This window comes from Carica papaya, chromosome 8 (assembly GCF_054855325.1).
Source record: "Carica papaya isolate Zhongbai chromosome 8, ASM5485532v1, whole genome shotgun sequence".
NCBI lineage: Eukaryota > Viridiplantae > Streptophyta > Magnoliopsida > Brassicales > Caricaceae > Carica > Carica papaya.
In genome coordinates, this window is record NC_142316.1 from 18948342 (window position 1) to 18966880 (window position 18539).

At 46.7% G+C, this 18539-nt stretch overlaps 6 non-coding genes and 34 pseudogenes across 6 annotated transcripts; 38 read left to right on the forward strand and 2 right to left on the reverse strand.

Annotated features, from left to right (window-relative positions):
- The first annotated feature begins 190 nt into the window (after positions 1-190).
- Positions 191-309, forward strand: LOC148248531 (5S ribosomal RNA; annotated as a pseudogene).
- Positions 310-513: 204 nt separating this feature from the next.
- Positions 514-632, forward strand: LOC148248532 (5S ribosomal RNA; annotated as a pseudogene).
- A 558-nt stretch (positions 633-1190) lies between these two features.
- On the forward strand, positions 1191-1309 carry LOC148248533 (5S ribosomal RNA; annotated as a pseudogene).
- Positions 1310-1514: 205 nt separating this feature from the next.
- Positions 1515-1633, forward strand: LOC148248534 (5S ribosomal RNA; annotated as a pseudogene).
- Positions 1634-2190: 557 nt separating this feature from the next.
- Positions 2191-2309, forward strand: LOC148248535 (5S ribosomal RNA). Its single transcript, XR_015815221.1, has one exon. It is a non-coding gene; the product is annotated as a 5S ribosomal RNA (ribosomal RNA).
- A 205-nt stretch (positions 2310-2514) lies between these two features.
- Positions 2515-2633, forward strand: LOC148248536 (5S ribosomal RNA; annotated as a pseudogene).
- Positions 2634-3191: 558 nt separating this feature from the next.
- LOC148248537 (5S ribosomal RNA) lies at positions 3192-3309 on the forward strand (annotated as a pseudogene).
- A 204-nt stretch (positions 3310-3513) lies between these two features.
- On the forward strand, positions 3514-3632 carry LOC148248538 (5S ribosomal RNA; annotated as a pseudogene).
- A 209-nt stretch (positions 3633-3841) lies between these two features.
- LOC148248539 (5S ribosomal RNA) lies at positions 3842-3960 on the forward strand (annotated as a pseudogene).
- Positions 3961-4523: 563 nt separating this feature from the next.
- On the forward strand, positions 4524-4642 carry LOC148248540 (5S ribosomal RNA; annotated as a pseudogene).
- A 205-nt stretch (positions 4643-4847) lies between these two features.
- On the forward strand, positions 4848-4966 carry LOC148248541 (5S ribosomal RNA). Its single transcript, XR_015814534.1, has one exon. It is a non-coding gene; the product is annotated as a 5S ribosomal RNA (ribosomal RNA).
- A 207-nt stretch (positions 4967-5173) lies between these two features.
- Positions 5174-5292, forward strand: LOC148248542 (5S ribosomal RNA). The gene has a single exon (XR_015814519.1). It is a non-coding gene; the product is annotated as a 5S ribosomal RNA (ribosomal RNA).
- Positions 5293-5855: 563 nt separating this feature from the next.
- Positions 5856-5974, forward strand: LOC148248543 (5S ribosomal RNA; annotated as a pseudogene).
- A 205-nt stretch (positions 5975-6179) lies between these two features.
- LOC148248544 (5S ribosomal RNA) lies at positions 6180-6298 on the forward strand. Its single transcript, XR_015815693.1, has one exon. It is a non-coding gene; the product is annotated as a 5S ribosomal RNA (ribosomal RNA).
- Positions 6299-6859: 561 nt separating this feature from the next.
- LOC148248545 (5S ribosomal RNA) lies at positions 6860-6977 on the forward strand (annotated as a pseudogene).
- A 204-nt stretch (positions 6978-7181) lies between these two features.
- LOC148248546 (5S ribosomal RNA) lies at positions 7182-7300 on the forward strand (annotated as a pseudogene).
- A 209-nt stretch (positions 7301-7509) lies between these two features.
- On the forward strand, positions 7510-7628 carry LOC148248547 (5S ribosomal RNA). Its single transcript, XR_015815716.1, has one exon. It is a non-coding gene; the product is annotated as a 5S ribosomal RNA (ribosomal RNA).
- A 563-nt stretch (positions 7629-8191) lies between these two features.
- LOC148248548 (5S ribosomal RNA) lies at positions 8192-8310 on the forward strand (annotated as a pseudogene).
- Positions 8311-8870: 560 nt separating this feature from the next.
- Positions 8871-8989, forward strand: LOC148248549 (5S ribosomal RNA; annotated as a pseudogene).
- Positions 8990-9192: 203 nt separating this feature from the next.
- LOC148248550 (5S ribosomal RNA) lies at positions 9193-9311 on the forward strand (annotated as a pseudogene).
- Positions 9312-9519: 208 nt separating this feature from the next.
- LOC148248551 (5S ribosomal RNA) lies at positions 9520-9638 on the forward strand (annotated as a pseudogene).
- Positions 9639-10199: 561 nt separating this feature from the next.
- On the forward strand, positions 10200-10318 carry LOC148248552 (5S ribosomal RNA; annotated as a pseudogene).
- A 206-nt stretch (positions 10319-10524) lies between these two features.
- LOC148248553 (5S ribosomal RNA) lies at positions 10525-10642 on the forward strand (annotated as a pseudogene).
- Positions 10643-10648: 6 nt separating this feature from the next.
- On the forward strand, positions 10649-10767 carry LOC148248554 (5S ribosomal RNA; annotated as a pseudogene).
- Positions 10768-10971: 204 nt separating this feature from the next.
- On the forward strand, positions 10972-11090 carry LOC148248555 (5S ribosomal RNA). Its single transcript, XR_015814836.1, has one exon. It is a non-coding gene; the product is annotated as a 5S ribosomal RNA (ribosomal RNA).
- A 559-nt stretch (positions 11091-11649) lies between these two features.
- LOC148248556 (5S ribosomal RNA) lies at positions 11650-11768 on the forward strand (annotated as a pseudogene).
- A 205-nt stretch (positions 11769-11973) lies between these two features.
- On the forward strand, positions 11974-12092 carry LOC148248557 (5S ribosomal RNA; annotated as a pseudogene).
- A 236-nt stretch (positions 12093-12328) lies between these two features.
- Positions 12329-12446, forward strand: LOC148248558 (5S ribosomal RNA; annotated as a pseudogene).
- A 204-nt stretch (positions 12447-12650) lies between these two features.
- LOC148248559 (5S ribosomal RNA) lies at positions 12651-12769 on the forward strand (annotated as a pseudogene).
- Positions 12770-13332: 563 nt separating this feature from the next.
- LOC148248560 (5S ribosomal RNA) lies at positions 13333-13451 on the forward strand (annotated as a pseudogene).
- Positions 13452-13656: 205 nt separating this feature from the next.
- Positions 13657-13775, forward strand: LOC148248561 (5S ribosomal RNA; annotated as a pseudogene).
- Positions 13776-14335: 560 nt separating this feature from the next.
- LOC148248562 (5S ribosomal RNA) lies at positions 14336-14454 on the forward strand (annotated as a pseudogene).
- A 205-nt stretch (positions 14455-14659) lies between these two features.
- On the forward strand, positions 14660-14778 carry LOC148248563 (5S ribosomal RNA; annotated as a pseudogene).
- A 235-nt stretch (positions 14779-15013) lies between these two features.
- Positions 15014-15132, forward strand: LOC148248564 (5S ribosomal RNA; annotated as a pseudogene).
- A 561-nt stretch (positions 15133-15693) lies between these two features.
- Positions 15694-15811, forward strand: LOC148248565 (5S ribosomal RNA; annotated as a pseudogene).
- Positions 15812-16372: 561 nt separating this feature from the next.
- LOC148248566 (5S ribosomal RNA) lies at positions 16373-16490 on the forward strand (annotated as a pseudogene).
- Positions 16491-16694: 204 nt separating this feature from the next.
- LOC148248567 (5S ribosomal RNA) lies at positions 16695-16814 on the forward strand (annotated as a pseudogene).
- Positions 16815-17443: 629 nt separating this feature from the next.
- On the reverse strand, positions 17444-17562 carry LOC148248568 (5S ribosomal RNA; annotated as a pseudogene).
- A 563-nt stretch (positions 17563-18125) lies between these two features.
- On the reverse strand, positions 18126-18244 carry LOC148248569 (5S ribosomal RNA; annotated as a pseudogene).
- A 105-nt stretch (positions 18245-18349) lies between these two features.
- Positions 18350-18468, forward strand: LOC148248570 (5S ribosomal RNA; annotated as a pseudogene).
- The last annotated feature ends 71 nt before the right edge of the window (positions 18469-18539 follow it).

Genomic DNA, 18539 nt, shown 5'->3' on the forward strand with positions numbered 1-18539 from the left:
TTCTTTCGACGATACGCGTGACTTGAATTATGGTCCTCAGGTTTATTCGCAAATGTGAGTCACGGCACCGTAGCATTTTACTTGATATTAGAACGAGCACGGTAGGTGTTGTGCGCACGCACAAGGAAACAAATGACGACAGGGGGAAGAAAGGAGAAGGAGTTTATGTATTTGCAGCGCGCAATTAAACAAGTGCGATCATACCAGCACTAATGCACCGGATCCCATCAGAACTCCGCAGTTAAGTGTGCTTGTGCGAGAGTAGTACTCGGATGGGTGACCTCCTAGCAAGTCCTCGTATCGCACCAATTTTTTTCAGACGGGTCGTTCGACGCTACGCGCGACTGGAACTAGGGTCCGCTGGTTTATACGAAAATGTGAGTCAAGAAGCAGGGGCATTTTAATCGATATTAGAACGAGAATGAGAGGTGAAGTGTGAACGCACACGGAAACAAATGACGGGAGGGGGAAGAAAGGAGAAGGAGTGTATGTATTTGCAGCGCGAAATTAAACAGGTGCAATCATACCAGCACTAATGCACCGGATCCCATCAGAACTCCGCAGTTATGTGTGCTTGTGCGAGAGTAGTACTCGGATGGGTGACCTCCTGGGAAGTCCTCGTATCGCACTAATTTTTTTCAGACAGGTCTTTAGACGCTACGCGCGACTGGAACTAGGGTCCGCTGGTTTATACGCAAATGTGAGTCAGGAAGCAGGGGCATTTTAATCGATATTAGAACGAGAATGAGAAGTGCAGTGTGAACGCACAAGGAAACAATTGATGGGAGGGGGAGGGAAGGAGAAGGAGTGTATGTATTTTCAGCAAGGAATGAAACAGGTGCGATCATACAAGCAATAATACAACGGATTCTATCAGAACTCCGTAGGTAAGGGTGCTTGGGCGAGAGTAGTACTAGCATGGGTTACCTCCTGCGAAGTCCTTATATTTCACCCATTTTCTTGTGAAGTCCTCGTATTGCACCCATTGTTTTGCAGATAATTCCTTCGACGTTACGCGCGACTTGAATTATGGTCCTCAGGTTTATTCGCAAATGTGAGTCACGGCGCTGTAGCATTTTACTTGATATTAGAACGAGAACAGGAGGTGCAGTGCGCACGCACAAGGAAAAAAATGACGGGAGTGGGAAGAAGGGAGAATGAGTTTATGTATTTGCAGCACAAAATTAAACAGGTGCGATCATACCAGCACTAATGCACCGGATCCCATCAGGACTCCGCAGGGAAGTGTGCTTAGGCGAGATTAGTTCTCGGATGGGTGACCTCCTGGGAAGTCCTCGTGTCGCACCAATTTTTTTTCAGACGGGTCGTTCGACGTTACGCGCGTCTAGAAGTAGGGTCCGCTAGTTTATACGCAAATGTTAGTCAAGAAGCAGGGGTATTTTAATGGATATTAGAACGAGAATGAGAGGTGAAGTGTGAACGCACAAGGAAACAAATGACGGGAGGGGGAAGAAAGGAGAAGGAATGTATGTATTTGCAGCGCGAAATTAAACAGGTGCAATCATACCAGCACTAATGCACCGGATCCCGTCAGAACTCCGCAGTTATGTGTGCTTGTGCGAGAGTAGTACTCGGATGGGTGACCTCCTGGGAAGTCCTCGTATCGCACTAATTTTTTTCAGACAGGACGTTCGACGCTACGCGCGACTGGAACTAGGGTCCGCTGGTTTATACGCAAATGTGAGTCAAGAAGCTGGGGCATTTTAATCGATATTAGAACGAGAAGGACAAGTGCAGTGTGAACGCACAAGGAAACAATTGATGGGAGGGGGAGGGAAGGAGAAGGAGTGTATGTATTTTCAGCAAGGAATCAAACAGGTGCGATCATACCAGCAATAATGCAACGGATTCTATCAGAACTCCGTAGGTAAGGGTGCTTGGGCGAGAGTAGTACTAGCATGGGTTACCTCCTGCAAAGTCCTTATATTTCACCCATTTTCTTGTGAAGTCCTCGTGTTGCACCCATTTTTTTGCAGATGATTCTTCGACGATACACGCGACTTGAATTATGGTCCTCAGGTTTATTCGCAAATGTGTGTCACGGCGCTGTAGTATTTTACTTGATATTAGAACGAGAACGGGAGGTGCAGTGCGCACGCACAAAGAAAAAAATGACGGGAGGGGGAAGAAAGGAGAATGAGATTTTGTATTTGCAGCGCACAATTAAACAGGTGCGATCATACCAGCACTAATGCACCGGATCCCATCAGAACTCCGCAGTGAAGTGTGCTTGGGCGAGATTAGTACTCGGATGGGTGACCTCCTAGGAAGTCCTCGTGTCGCACTAATTTTTTTTCAGACGGGTCGTTCGACGTTACGCGCGTCTGGAACTAGGGTCCGCTGGTTTATACGCAAATGTGAGTCAAGAAGCAGGGGTATTTTAATCGATATTAGAACGAGAATGAGAGGTGAAGTGTGAACGCACAAGGAAACAAATGACGGGAGGGGGAAGAAAGGAGAAGGAGTGTATGTATTTGCAGCGCGAAATTAAATAGGTGCGATCATACCAGCACTAAAGCTCCGGATCCCATCAGAGCTCCGTAGTTAAGTGTGCTTGGGCGAGAGTAGTACTCGGATGGGTGACCACTTGGGAAGCCCTCGTGTTGAACCTATTTTTTTTCGAATTGGTTGTTCGACGTTACGCGCGAATGGAATTATAAACCGCTGGTTCATTTGCAAAGGTGAGTCACGGTGCCGGGGCATATTACTTGATATTAGAACGAGAAAGAGAGATGCAGAGTGGACGCACAAGGAAACAAATGACAGGAGGGGGGATGGAAGGAGAAAGAGTGTATGTATTTGCAGTGCAGAATGAAACATGAGGGATCATACCAGCACTAATGCAACGGATTCTATCAGAACTCCGCAGTTAAGGGTGCTTGGGCGAGAAAAGTACTCGGATCGGTGACCTCCTGCGAAGTCCTTATATTTCACCCATTTTCTTGGGAGGTCCTCGTGTTGCACCCATCTTTTTGCAGATGATTCTTTCGACGTTACGCGCGACTTGATTTATGGTCCGCAGGTTTATTCACAAGTTTGAGTCACGGCGCCGTGGCATTTTACTTGATATTAGAACGAGTACGGGAGGTGCAGTGCGCACGCACAAGGAAACAAATGACGGGAGGATGAAGAAAACAGGAGTGTATGTATTTGAAGCGCAAAATTAAACAAGTGGCATCATATCAGCACTAATGCACTGGATCCCATCAGAACTCTGCAGTTAAGTGTGCTTGGGCGAGAGTAGTACTCGGATGGGTGACCTCTTGGGAAGTCCTCGTATCGCAACAATTTTTTTTCAGATGGGTTGTTCGACGTTACGCGCGACTGGAACTATGGTCTGTTGGTTTATACGCAAATGTGAGTCAAAAATCAGGGGCATTTTTATCGATATTAGAAGGAGAAGGAGAGGTGCAGTGTGAACGCACAAGGAAATAAATGATGGGAGGGGGGGAGGGAAGAAGGAGTGTATGTATTTTCAACATGAAATTAAACAGGTGCGGTCACACCAGCACAAATGCACCGGATCCCATCAGAACTCCGAAGTTAAGTGTGCTTTGGCGAAAGTAGTACAATGATGGGTTACCTCCTAGGAAGTTCTCGTATTGCACCCATTTTCTTTTTTTCAGATGTGCCGTTCGACGTTACGCGCGACTTTAATTATGGTCCGCAGATTTATTCGAAAATGTGAGTCACGGCGCCATGGCATTTTACTTGATATTTGAACGAGAACGAGAGGTGCAGTGCGCACGCACAAGGAAACTAATGACGGGAGGGGGAAGAAAGGAGAAGGAGTTTATGTATTTGCAGTACGAAATTAAACTAGTGCGATCATACCAGCACTAATGCAACAGATCCCATCAGAACTCCGCAGATAAGTGTGCTTGGGCGAGAGTAGTACTCGGATGGGTGACCTCATGGGAAGTCCTCGTGTCGCACTGATTTTTTTTTTCAGACTAGTTGTTCGACGTTACGCACGACTGGAACTAGGGTCCACTGTTTTATACGCAAATGTGAGTAAAGAAGTAGGGGCATTTTAATGGATATTAGAACGAGAAGGAGAGATGCAGAGTGCACGCACAAGGAAACAAATGATGGGAGGGGGGATGGAGGGAGAAAAAGTGTATGTATTTGCAGCGCAGAATGAAACATGAGCAATCATACCAGCACCAATGCAACGGATTCTATCAGAACTCCGCAAGTTAGGGGTGCTTGGGCGAGAGTAGCACTAGGATGGGTGACCTCCTGCGAAGTCCTTATATTTCACCCATTTTCTTAGGAAGTCCGCGTGTTGTAAGCATTTTTTTGCAGATGATTCTTTCGACGTTACGCGCGACTTGAATTATGGTCCTCAGGTTTATTCGCAAATGTGAGTCACGGCAACGTAGCATTTTACTTGATATTAGAACGAGCACGGGAGGTGCAGTGCGCACGCACAAGGAAACAAATGGCGGGAGGGGGAAGAAAGGAGAATGAGTTTATGTATTTGCAGCGCGAAATCAAACAGGTGCGATCATAACAGCACTAATGCACCGGATCCCATCAGAACTCCGCAGTTAACTGTGCTTGGGCGAGATTAGTACTCGGATGGGTGACCTCCTAGGAAGTCCTCGTGTCGCACCAATTTTTTTTCAGACGAGTCATTCGACATTACGCGCATTTGGAAATAGGGTCCGCTGGTTTATACGCAAATGTGAGTCAAGAAGCAGGGGCATTTTAATCGATATTAGAACGAGAATGAGAGGTGAAGTGTGAACGCACAAGGAAACAAATGACGGGAGGTGGAAGAAAGGATAAGGAGTTTATGTATTTCCAGCGCGAACTTAAACAGGTGCGATCATACCAGCACTAAAGCTCCGGATCCCATCAGAACTCCGCAGTTAAGTGTGCTTGGGCGAGGGTAGTACTCGGATGGGTGACGACTTGGGAAGCCCTCGTGTTGCACCTATTTTTTTTCGGATGGGTTGTTCGACGTTACGCGCGAATGAAATTATAAACTGCTGGTTCATTTGTAAAGGTGAGTCACGGTGCCGGAGCATATTACTTGATATTAGAACGAGAAAGAGAGATGCAGAGTGCACGTACAAGGAAACAAATGACGGGAGGGGGGATGGAAAGGAGAAGGAGTTTATGTATTTGCAGCGCGAAATTAAACTAGTGCGATCATACCAGCACTAATGCACCGGATCCCATCAGAACTCCGCAGATAAGTGTGCTTGGGCGAGAGTAGTACTCGGATGGGTGACCTCCTGGGAAGTCCTCGTGTCGCACTAATTTTTTTTTTCAGACGGGTCGTTCGACGTTACGCGCGACTGGAACTAGGGTCCACTGGTTTATGCGCAAATGTGAGTCAAGAAGTAGGGGCATTTTAATCGATATTAGAACGAGAAGGAGAGATGCAGAGTGCACGCACAAGGAAACAAATGACGGGAGAGGTGATGGAGGGAGAAAAAGTGTATGTATTTGCAGCGCAGAATGAAACATGAGCAATCATACCAGCACCAATGCAACGAATTTTATCAGAACTCCGCAAGTTAGGGGTGCTTGGGCGAGAGTAGCACTAGGATGAGTGACCTCATGCGGAGTCATTATATTTCACCCATTTTCTTAGGAAATCCTCGTGTTGCACCCATTTTTTTGCAGATGATTCTTTCGACGATACGCGCGACTTGAATTATGGTCCTCAGGTTTATTCGCAAATGTGAGTCACGACACCTTAGCATTTTACTTGAAATTAGAACGAGCACGGGAGGTGCAGTGCGTACGCACAAGGAAACAAATGGTGGGAGGGGGAAGAAAGGAGAATGAGTTTATCTATTTGCAGCGCGAAATTAAACAGGCGCGATCATAACAGCACTAATGCACTAGATCCCATCAGAACTCCGCAGTTAAGTGTGCTTGGGCGACATTAGTACTCGGATGGGTGACCTCCTAAGAAGTCCTCGTGTCGCACCAATTTTTTTTCAGACGGGTCGTTGGACGTTACGCGCGTCTGGAACTAGGGTCCGCTGGTTTATACGCAAATGTGAGTTAAGAAGCAAGGGCATTTTAATCGATATTACAGCGAGAATGAGAGGTGAAGTGCGAACGCACAAGGAAACAAATGACGGAAGGGGGAAGAAAGGATAAGGAGTTTATGTATTTGCAGCGCGGAATTAAACGGGTGCGATCATACCAGCACTAAAGCTCCGGATCCCATCAGAACTCCGCAGTTAAGTGTGCTTGGGCGAGGGTAGTACTCGAATGGGTGACCACCTGGGAAGCCCTCGTGTTGCACCTATTTTTTTTCAGATGGGTTGTTCGACGTTACGCGAGAATGGAATTATAATCTGCTGGTTCATTTGCAAAGGTGAGTCATGGTGCCGGGGCATATTACTTGATATTAGAATGAGAAAGAAAGATGCAGAGTGCACGCACAAGGAAACAAATGACGGGAGGGGGGATGGAAGGAGAAAGAGTGTATGTATTTGCAGTGCAGAATGAAACATGAGGGATCATACCAGCACTAATGCAACGGATTCTATCAGAACTCCGCAGCTAAGGGTGCTTGGGCGAGAAAAGTACTCGGATCGGTGACCTCCTGCGAAGTCCTTATATTTCACCCATTTTCTTGGGAGGTCCTCGTGTTGCACCCATCTTTTTGCAGATGATTCTTTCGACGTTACGCGCGACTTGATTTATGGTTCGCAGGTTTATTTGCAAATTTGAGTCACGGCACCGTGGCATTTTACTTGATATTATAACGAGTAGGGGAGGTGCAGTGCGCACGCACAAGGAAACAAATGACGGGAGGAGAAAGAAAAGAGAAGGAGTGTATATATTTGAAGCGCAAAATTAAACAAGTGGCATCATACCAGCACTAATGCACTGGATCCCATCAGAACTCTGCAGTTAACTGTGCTTGGGCGAGAGTAGTACTCGGATGGGTGACCTCTTGGGAAGTCCTCGTATCGCAACAATTTTTTTTCAGATGGGTCGTTCGACGTTACGCGCGACTGGAACTATAGTCCACTAGTTTATACGCAAATGTGAGTCAAAAATCAGGGGCATTTTTATCGATATTAGAACGAGAAGGAGAGGTGCAGTGTGAACGCACAAGAAAACAAATGATGGGAGGGGGGGAGGGAAGAAGGAGTGTATGTATTTTCAGCACGAAATTAAACAGGTGCGGTCACACCAGCACAAATGCACCGGATCCCATCAGAACTCCGAAGTTAAGTGTGCTTTGGTGAAAGTAGTACAATGATGGGTTACCTCCTGGGAAGTTCCCGTGTTGCACCCATTTTCTTTTTTTCAAATGTGCCGTTCGACGTTACGCGCGACTTTAATTATGGTCCGTAGATTTATTCGCAAATGTGAGTCATGGCACCGGGGCATTTTAGTTGATATTTGAACGAGAACAAGAGGTGCAGTACGCACGAACAAGGAAACAAATAACGGGAGGGGGAAGAAAGGAGAAGGAGTTTATGTATTTGCAGTGCGAAATTAAACTGGTGCGATCATACCAGCACTAATGCACCGGATCCCATCAGAACTCCGCAGATAAGTGTGCTTGGGCGAGAGTAGTACTCAGATGGGTGACCTCCTGGGAAGTCCTCGTGTCGCACTAATTTTTTTTTTCAGACGGGTCGTTCGACGTTACGCGCGACTGGAACTAGGGTCCACTGGTTTATACGCAAATGTGAGTCAAGAAGCAGGGGCATTTTAATCGATATTAAAACGAGAAGGAGAGATGCAGAGTGCACGCACAAGGAAACAAATGACGAGAGCGGTGATGGAGGGAGAAAAAGTGTATGTATTTGCAGCGCAGAATTAAACATGAGCAATCATACCAGCACCAATGCAACGGATTCTATCAGAACTCTGCAAGTTAGGGGTGCTTGGGCGAGAGTAGCACTAGGATGGGTGACCTCCTGCGAAGTCCTTATATTTCACCCATTTTCTTAGGAAGTCCTCGTGTTGCACCCATTTTTTTGCAGATGATTCTTTTGACGATACGCGCAACTTGAATTATGGTCCTCAGGGTTATTCGTAAATGTGAGTCACGGCACCGTAGCATTTTACTTGATATTAGAACGAGCACAGGAGGTGCAGTGCGCACGCACAAGGAAACAAATGGCGGGAGGGGTAAGAAAGGAGAATGAGTTTATGTATTTGCAGCGCGAAATTAAACAGGTGCGATCATAACAGCACTAATGCACCGGATCCCATCAGAACTCCGCAGTTAAGTGTGCTTGGGCGAGATTAGTACTCGGATGGGTGAGCTCCTGGGAAGCCCTCGTGTTGCACCTATTTTATTTCGGATGGGTTGTTCGACGTTACGCGCGAATGGAGTTATAAACTGCTGGTTCATTTTCAAAGGTGAGTCACGGTGCCGGGGCATATTACTTGATATTAGAACGAGAAAGAGAGATGCAGAGTGCACGCACAAGGAAACAAATGACGGGAGGGGGGATGGGAGGAGAAAGAGTGTATGTATTTGCAGTGCAGAATGAAACATGAGGGATCATACCAGCACTAATACAACGGATTCTATCAGAACTCTACAGTTAAGGGTGCTTGGGCAAGTAAAGTACTCGGATGGGTGACCTCCTGCGAAGTCCTTATATTTCACCCATTTTCTTGGGAGGTCCTCGTGTTGCACCCATCTTTTTGCAGATGATTCTTTCGACGTTATGCGCGACTTGATTTATGGTCTGCAGGTTTATTCGCAAATGTGAGTCATGGCGCCGTGGCATTTTACTTGATATTAGATCGAGCACGGGAGGTGCAGTGCGCACGCACAAGGAAACAAATGACGGGAGGGGGAAGAAAGGAGAAGGAGTTTATTTATTTGCAGTGCGGAATTAAACGGGTGCGATCATACCAGCACTAATGCACTGGATCCCATCAGAACTCTGCAGTTAAGTTTGCTTGGGCGAGAATAGTACTCGGATGGGTGACCACCTGGGAAGTCCTCGTGTCGCACCAATTTTTTTTCAGACGGGTCGTTCGAAGTTACGCGCGACTGGAACTATGGTCCGCTGGTTTATACGCAAATGTGAGTCAAGAATCAGGGGCATTTTAATCGATATTAGAACGAGAATGAGAGGTGCAGTGTGAACGCACAAGGAAACAAATGATGGGAGGGGGGAGGGAAGAAATAGTGTACGTATTTTCAGCACGAAATTAAACAGGTTCGGTCACACCAGCACAAATGCACCGGATCCCATCAGAACTCCGCAGTTAAGTGTGCTTTGGCGAAAGTAGTACAATGATGGGTTACCTCCTGGGAAGTTCTCGTGTTGCACCCATTTTTTTTTTTCAGATGTGCCGTTCGATGTTACGCGCGACTTTAATTATGGTCCGTAAATTTATTCGCAAATGTGAGTCACGGCGCCCTGACATTTTACTTGATATTTGAACGAGAACGAGAGGTGCAGTGTGCACGCACAAGGAAACAAATGACGGGAGGGGGAAGAAAGGAGAAGGAGTTTATGTATATGCATCGCAGAATTAAACGGTTGCGATCATACCAGCACTAATGCACCAGATTCCATCAGAACTCCGCAGTCAAGTGTGCTTGGGCGAGAGTAGAACTCGGATGGGTGACTTCCTGGGAAGTCCTCGTGTCGCACAAATTTTTTTCCAGACGGTTCGTTCGACGTTACGCGCGACTGGAACTGGGATCCGCTGGTTTATACGCAAATGTGAGTCAAGAAGTAGGGGCATTTTAATCGATATTAGAATGAGAAGGAGAGATGCAGAGTGCACGCACAAGGAAACAAATGACGGGAGGGGGGATGGAGGGAGAAAAAGTTTATGTATTTGCAACGCAGAATGAACCATGAGAAATCATACCAGCACCAATGAAACGGATTCTATCAGAACTCCTCAAGTTAAGGGTGCTTGGGCGAGAGTAGCACTAGAATGGGTGACCTCCTGCGAAGTCCTTATATTTCACCCATTTTCTTAGGAAGTCCTCGTGTTGCACCCATTTTTTTACAGATGATTCTTTCGACGATACGCGCGACTTGAATAATGGTCCTCTGGTTTATTCGCAAATGTGAGTCACGGCACCGTAGGATTTTACTTGATATTAGAACTAGCCCGGGAGGTGCAGTGCGCACGCACAAGGAAACAAATGACGGGAGGGGGAAGAAAGGAGAAGGAATTTATGTATTTGCAGCGCAAAATTAAACGGGTGCGATCATACCAGCACTAATGCACCGGATTCAATCAGAACTCCGTAGTTAAGTGTGCTTGGGCGAGAGTAGAACTCGGATGGGTGACCTCCTGGGAATTCCTTGTGTCGCATAAATTTTTTTTCAGAGAGGTCGTTCGACGTTACACGAGACTAGAACTGGGGTCCGCTGGTTTATACGCAATTGTGAGTCAAGAAGCAAGGGCATTTTAATCGATATTAAAACGAGAAGGAGAGGTGCAGTGCGCACGCACAAGGAAACAAATGACGGGAGGAGGAAGAAAAGAGAAGGAGCGTATGTATTCGTAGCGCAAAATTAAACAAGTGGCATCATACCGGCAATAATGCACGGGATCCCATCAGAACTCTGCAGTTAAGTGTGCTTGGGCAAGAGTAGTACTCGGATGGGTGACCTCTTGGGAAGTACTCGTATCGCAACAATTAAACAGGTGCGATCACACCAGCACTAATGCACCGGATCCCATCAGAACTCCGCAGTGAAGTGTGCTTGGGCGAGATTAGTAATCGGATGGGTGACCTCCTGGGAAGTCCTCGTGTCGCACCAATTTTTTTCAGACGGGTCGTTCGACGTTACGCGCGTCTGGAACTAGGGTCCGCTGGTTTACACGCAAATGTGAGTCAATAAGCAGGGGCATTTTAATCGATATTAGAACAAGAATGAGAGGTGAAGTGTGAACGCACAAGGAAACAAATGACGGGAGGGGGAAGAAAGGAGAAGGAGTGTATCTATTTGCAGTGCGAAATTAAATAGGTGCGATCATACCAGCACTAAAGCTCCGGATCCCATCAGAACTCCGCAGTTAAGTGTGCTTGGGCGAGTGTAGTACTCGGATGGGTGACCACTTGGGAAGCCCTCGTGGTGCACCTATTTTTTTTCGGATGGGTTGTTCGACGTTACGCGCGAATGGAATTATAAACCGCTGGTTCATTTTCAAAGGTGACCCATGGTGCCGGGGCATATTACTTGATATTAGAGCGAGAAAGAGAGATGCAGAGTGCACACACAAGGAAACAAATGACGGGAGGGGTGATGGGAGGAGAAAGAGTGTATGTATTTGCAGTGCAGAATGAAACATGAGGGATCATACCAGCACTAATGCAACGGATTCTATCAGAACTCTGCAGTTAAGGGTGCTTGGGCGAGTAAAGTACTCGGATGGGTGACCTCCTGCGAAGTCCTTATATTTCACCCATTTTCTTGGGAAGTCCTCGTGTTGCACCCATTTTTTGCAGATGATTCTTTTGACGATACGCGCGACTTGAATAATGGTCCTCAGGTTTATTCGCAAATGTGAGTCACGGCACCGTAACATTTTACTTGATATTAGAACGAGCACGGGAGGTGCAGTGCGCACGCACATGGAAATAAATGACGGGAGGGGGAAGAAATGGGAAGGAGTTTATGTATTTGCAGCGCGGAATTCACCGGGTGCGATCATACCACCACTAATGCACCGGATCCTATCAGAACTCTGCAGTTAAGTGTGCTTGGGCGAGAGTAGTACTCAGATGGGTGACCTCCTGGGAAGTCCTCGTGTCGCAACAATTTTTTTTCAGACGGGTCGCTCGACATTACACGCGACTGGAACTAGGGTCCGCTGGTTTATACGCAAATGTGAGTCAAGAAGCAGGGGCATTTTAATCGATATTAGAACGAGAATGAGAGGTGCAGTGTGAACGCACAAGGAAACAATTGATGGGAGGGGGAAGAAAGGAGAATGAGTGTATGTATTTGCAGCGCGAAATTAAACAGGTGCGATCATACCAGCACTAAAGCCCCGGATCCCATCAGAACTCTGCAGTTAAGTGTGCTTGGGCGAGAGTAGTACTCGGATGGGTTACCTCCTGCGAAGTCCTTATATTTCACCCATTTTCTCGGGAGGTCCTCGTGTTGCACCCATCTTTTTGCAGATGATTCTTTCGACGTTACGCGCGACATGATTTATGGTCCGCAGGTTTATTCGCAAATGTGAGTCACGGCGCCGTGGCATTTTACTTGATATTAGAACGAGTACGGGAGGTGCAGTGCGCACGCACAAGGAAACAAATGACGGGAGGAGGAAGAAAAGAGAATGAGTGTATGTATTTGAAGCGCAAAATTAAACAAGTGGCATCATACCAGCACTAATGCACTTGATCCCATCAGATCTCTACAGTTAAGTGTGCTTGGTCGAGTGTAGTACTCGGATGGATGACCTCTTGGGAAGTCCTCGTATCGCAACAATTTTTTTTCAGATGGGTCGTTCGACGTTACGCGCGACTGAAACTATGGTCCACTGGTTTATACACAAATGTGAGTGAAGAATCCGGGGCATTTTAATCGATATTAGAACGAGAAGGAGAGGTGCAGTGTGAACGCACAAGGAAACAAATGATGGGAGGGGGGGAGGGAAGAAGGAGTGTATGTATTTTCAGCACGAAATTAAACAGGTGTGGTCACACCAGCACAAATGCACCGGATCCCATCAGAACTCCGCAGTTAACTGTGCTTTGGCGAAAGTAGTACAATGATGGGTTACCTCCTGGGAAGTTCTCGTGTTGCACCCTTTTTCTTTTTTTCAGATGTGACGCTCGACGTTACGCGCGACTTTAATTATGCTCCGCAGATTTATTCGCAAATGTGAGCCACGGCGCCGTGGCATTTTACTTGATATTTGAACGAGAACGAGAGGTGCAGTGCGCACGCACAAAGAAACAAATGACGGGAGGGGGAAGAAAGGAGAAGGAGTGTATGTATTTGCAGCGCGAAATGAAATAAGTGCGATCATACCAGCACTAATGCAACGGATTCTATCAGAACTCCGTAGGTAAGGGTGCTTTGGCGAGAGTAGTACTAGCATGGGTTACCTCCTGCGAAGTCCTTATATTTCACCTATTTTCTTGTGAAGTCCTCGTGTTGCACCCATTTTTTTGCAGATGATTCTTTCGACGTTACGGGCGACATGAATTATGGTCCTCAGGTTTATTCGCAAATGTGAGTCACGGCGCCGTGGCATTTTACTTGATATTAGAACGAGAACGGGAGGTGCAGTGCGCACGCACAAGGAAACAAATGACGGGAGGGGGAAGAAAGGGGAATGAGTTTATGTATTTGCAGCGCAAAATTAAACGGGTGCGATCATACCAGCACTATTGCACCGGATCCCATCAGAACTCCACAGTGAAGTATGCTTGGGCGAGATTAGTACTCGGATGGGTGACCTCTTGGGAAGTCCTCGTGTCGCACCATTTTTTTTTCAGACGGGTCGTTCGATGTTATGCACTTCTGGAACTAGGGTCCGCTGGTTTATACACAAATGTGAGTCAAGAAGCAGGGGCATTTTAATCGATATTAGAACGAGAATGAGAGGTGAAGTGTGAACGCACAAGGAAACAAATGACGGGAGGGGGAAGAAAGGAGAAGGAGTGTATGTATTTGAAGCGTGAAATTAAACAGGTGCGATCATACCAGCACTAAAGCTCCTGATCCCATCAGAACTCCACAGTTAAGTGTGCTTGGGTGGGAGTAGTACTCGGATGGGTGACGACTTGGGAAGCCCTCGTGTTGCACCAATTTTCTTTCGGATGGGTTTTTCGATGTTACGCTCGAATGGAATTATAAACCGCTGGTTCATTTGCAAAGGTGAGTCACGGTGCCGGGGCATATTACTTGATATTAGAACGAGAAAGAGAGATGCAGAGTGCACGCACAAGGAAACAAATGACGGGAGGGGGGATGGGAGGAGAAATAGTGTATGTATTTGCAGTGCAGAATGAAACATGAGGGATCATACCAGCACTAATGCAACGGATTCTATCATAACTCCGCAGTTAAGGGTGCTTTAGCGAGAAAAGTACTCGGATGGGTGACCTCCTGCGAAGTCCTTATATTTCACCCATTTTCTTGGGAGGTCCTCGTGTTGCACCCATCTTTTTACAGATGATTCTTACGACGTTACGGGCGACTTGATTTATGGTCCGCAGGTTTTTTCGCCAATGTGAGTCACGGCACCGTGGCATTTTACTTGATATTAGAACGAGCACGGGAGGTGCAGTGCGCACGCACAAGGAAACAATTGACGGGAGGGGGAAGAAAGGATAAGGAGTTTATGTATTTGAAGCGCAAAATTAAACTTATGCGATCATACCAGCACTAATGCACCGGATCCCATCAGAACTCCGCAGTTAAGTGTGCTTGGGCGAGAGTAGTACTCGAATGGGTGACCTCCTAGGAAGTCCTCGTGTCGCACCAATTTTTTTTCAGACGGGTTGTTCGACGTTACATGCGACTGGAACTAGAGTCTGCTGGTTTATACGCAAATGTGAGTCAACAAGCAGGGGCATTTTAATCGATATTAGAACGAGAAGGAGAGGTGCAGTGTGAACGCACAAGGAAACAATTGATGAGAGGGGGAGGGAAGGAGAAGGAGTGTATGTATTTTCAGCACGAAATGGAACAGGTGCGATCATACCAGCATTAATGCAACGGATTCTATCAGAACTCCGTAGGTAAGGGTGCTTGGGCGAGAGTAGTACTAGGATGGGTTACCTCCTGTGAAGTCCTTATATTTCACCCATTTTCTTGTGAAGTTCTCGTGTCGCACAAATTTTTTTTCAGACGGGTCGTTCGACGTTACGCGCGTCTGGAACTAGGGTCCGCTGGTTTATACGCAAATGTGAGTCAACAAGCAGGGGCATTTTAATCGATATTAGAACGAGAATGAGAGGTGAAGTGTGAACGCACAAGGAAACAAATGACGGGAGGGGGAAGAAAGGAGAAGGAGTGTATGTATTTGCAGCGCGAAATTAAACAGGTGCGATCATACCAGCACTAAAGCTCCGGATCCCATCAGAACTCCGCAGTTAAGTGTGCTTAGGCGAGGGTAGTACTCGGATGGGTGACCACTTGGGAAGCCGTCGTGTTGCACCAATTTTTTTTCGGATGGGTTGTTCGACGTTACGCGCGAATGGAATTATAAACCGCTGGTTCATTTGCAAAGGTGAGTAATGGTGCCAGGGAATATTACTTGATATTAGAACGAGAAAGAGAGATGCAGAGTGCACGAACAAGGAAACAAATGACAGGAGGGGGGATGGGAGGAGAAAGAGTGTATGTATTTGCAGTGCAGAATGAAACATGAGGGATCATACCAGCACTAATGCAACGAATTCTATCAGAACTCCGCAGTTAAGGGTGCTTGGGCAAGAAAAGTACTCGGATGGGTGACCTCCTGCGAAGTCCTTATATTTCACCCATTTTCTTGGGAGGTCCTCGTGTTGCACCCATCTTTTTGCAGATTATTCTTTCGACGTTACGCGCGACTTGATTTATGGTCCGCAGGTTTATTCCCAAATGTGAGTCACGGCGCCGTGGCTTTTTATTTGATATTTGAACGAGTACGGGAGGTGCAGTGCGTACGCACAAGGAAACAAATGATGGAAGGAGGAAGAAAAGAGAGGGAGTGTATGTATTTGAAGCGCAAAATTAAACAAGTTGCATCATACCAGCACTAATGCACTGGATCCCATCAGAACTCTGCAGTTAAGCGTGCTTGGGCGAGAGTAGTACTCGGATGGTTGACCTCTTGGGAAGTCCTCGTATCGCAACAATTTTTTTTCAGACGGGTCGTTCGACGTTACGCGCGACTGGAACTAGGGTCCACTGGTTTATTCGCAAATGTGAGTCAAGAAGCAGGGGCATTTTAATCGATATTAGAACGAGAAGGAGAGATGCAGAGTGCACGCACAAGGAAACAAATGACGAGAGGGGGGATGGGAGGAGAAAGAGTGTATGTATTTGCAGTGCAGAATGAAACATGAGGGATCATACCAGCACTAATTCAACGAATTCTATCAGAACTCCGCAGTTAAGGGTGCTTGGGCAAGAAAAGTACTCGGATGGGTGACCTCCTGCGAAGTCCTTATATTTCACCCATTTTCTTGGGAGGTCCTCGTGTTGCACCCATCTTTTTGCAGATGATTCTTTCGACGTTACGCGCGACTTGATTTATGGTCCGCAGGTTTATTCGCAAATGTGAGTCACGGCACCGTGGCATTTTACTTGATATTAGAACGAGTACGGGAGGTGCAGTGCGCACGCACAAGGAAACAAATGACGGGAGGTGGAAGAAAAGAGAAGGAGTGTATGTATTTGAAGCGCAAAATTAAAGAAGTGGCATCATACCAGCACTAATGCACTGGATCCCATCAGAACTTTGCAGTTAAGTGTGCTTGGGCGAGAGTAGTACTCGGATGGTTGACCTCTTGGGAAGTCCTCGTATCGCAACAATTTTTTTTCAGATGGGTCGTTCGACGTTACGCGCGACTGGAACTATGGTCCGCTGGTTTATACGCAAATGTGAGTCAAGAATCAGGGGCGTTTTAATCGATATTAAAACGAGAATGAGAGATGCAGTGTGAACACACAAGGAAACAAATTATGGGAGGGGGGGAGGGAAGAAGGAGTGTATTTATTTTCAGCACGAAATTAAACAGGTGCGGTCACACCAGGCACAACTGCACCGGATCCCATCAGAACTCCGCAATTAAGTGTGCTTTGGAGAAAGTAGTACAATGATGGGTTACCTCCTGGGAAGTTCTCATGTTGCACCCATTTTCTTTTTTTCAGATGTGCCGTTCGACGTTACGCGCGAATAAACCTGCGGACCAAAAATCAAGTCACGCGTAACGTCGAAAGAATCATCTGCAAAAAGATGGGTGCAACACGAGGTCCTCCCAAGAAAATGGGTGCAACACGAGGACTTCCGAAGTGGTCACCCATCCGAGTACTACTCTCGCCCAAGCACCCTTAACTGCGGAGTTCTGATAGAATCTGTTGCATTAGTGCTGGTGTCGCGCGTAACGTCGAAAGAATCATCTGCAAAAAAATGGGTGCAACACGAGGACTTCACAAGAAAATGGGTGAAATATAAGGACTTCGCAGGAGGTAATCCATGCTATTACTCCTCTCGCCCAAGAACCCTTACTTACGGAGTTCTGATAGAATCCGTTGCATTAGTGCTGGTATGATCGCACCTGTTTCATTCTGCGCTGCAAATACATACACATTTTCTCCTTCCCTCCCCCTCCCATCAATTGTTTCCTTGTGCATTCACATTGCAACTCTCCTTCTCGTTCTAATATCGATTAAGATGCCCCTGCTTCTTGACTCACATTTGCATATAAACTAGCAGACCCTAGTTCCAGTCGCGCGTAACGTCGAACGACCCGTCTGAAAAAAAATTGGTACGACACGAGGACTTCCTAAGAGGTCACCCATCCGAGTACTACTCTTGCCTAAACACACTTAACTGCGGAGTTCTGATGGGATTCGGTGCATTAGTGCTGGTATGATCGCACCCGTTTAATTCCGCGCTGCAAATACATAAACTCGTTCTCCTTTCTTCCCCCTCCCGTCATTTGTTTCCTTGTGCGTGCGCACTGCACCTCCCGTTCTCGTTCTAATATCAAGTAAAATGCTACGGTGCCGTGACTCACATTTGCGAATAAACTTGAGGACCATAATTCAAGTCGTGCGTATCGTCGAAAGAATCATCTGCAAAAAAAATGGGTGCAACACGAGGACTTCCTAAGAAAATGGGTGAAATATAAGGACTTCGCAGGAGGTCACCCATCCTAGTGCTACTCTCGCCCAAGCACCCTTAACTTGCGCATTTCTGATAGAATCTGTTGCATTCATGCTGGTATGATTACTCATGTTTCATTCTGCGCTGCAAATACATACACTTTTTCTCCCTCCATCCCCCCTCCCGTCATTTGTTTCCTTGTGCGTGCACTCTGCAACTCTCCTTCTCGTTCTAATATCGATTAAAATGCCCCTGCTTCTTGACTCACATTTGCGTATAAACCAGTGGACCCTAGTTCTAGTCGCTCGTAACGTCGAGCGACCCGTCTGAAAAAAAAATTACTGCGGCACGAGGACTTCCCAGGAGGTCACCCATCCGAGTAATACTCTCGCCCAAGCACACTTAACTGCAGAGTTCTGATGGGATCCGGTGCATTAGTGCTGGTATGATCGCACCTGTTTAATTTTGCGCTGCAAATACATAAACTCTTTCTCCTTTCTTCCCCCTCCCGTCATTTGTTTCCTTGTGCGTGCGCACTGCACCTCCCGTCATTTGTTTAAACAGGTGCGATCATACCAGCACTAAAGCTCCGGATCCCATCAGAACTCCGCAGTTAAGTGTGCTTTGGTGAAAGTAGTACAATGATGGGTTACCTCCTCGGAAGTTCTCGTGTTGCACCCATTTTCTTTTCTTCAGATGTGTCGTTCGACGTTACGCGCGACTTTAATTATGGTCCGCAAATTTATTCGAAT